The sequence below is a fragment of the Sceloporus undulatus genome, unplaced genomic scaffold, assembly GCF_019175285.1.
Source record: "Sceloporus undulatus isolate JIND9_A2432 ecotype Alabama unplaced genomic scaffold, SceUnd_v1.1 scaffold_6971, whole genome shotgun sequence".
NCBI classification, from domain to species: Eukaryota; Metazoa; Chordata; class Lepidosauria; order Squamata; family Phrynosomatidae; genus Sceloporus; species Sceloporus undulatus.
In genome coordinates this window covers 1-273 of record NW_024809890.1, presented here as the reverse complement: position 1 = coordinate 273, position 273 = coordinate 1, and positions in this window count along the sequence as shown.

Below are 273 nucleotides of genomic sequence, written 5' to 3'. Positions count from 1 at the left end.
TATATATATATATATATATATGTAATGTTTATATATTTATTATATAAATATATAATATATATACACAAATGCAGATGATAGGTAAATTAAATATAGGAAATACAAATAATATGTTCCTACATTTTTGGTACTTATCATAATTTGTTTATATTGTGTGTGTGCGTGTGTATGTGCATATATTCTAGGCCTTCCATTTGCAGAGTTGCATATTTTATATATATACATATATAATATATATATATATATACACACACCCAAACACACACACACACA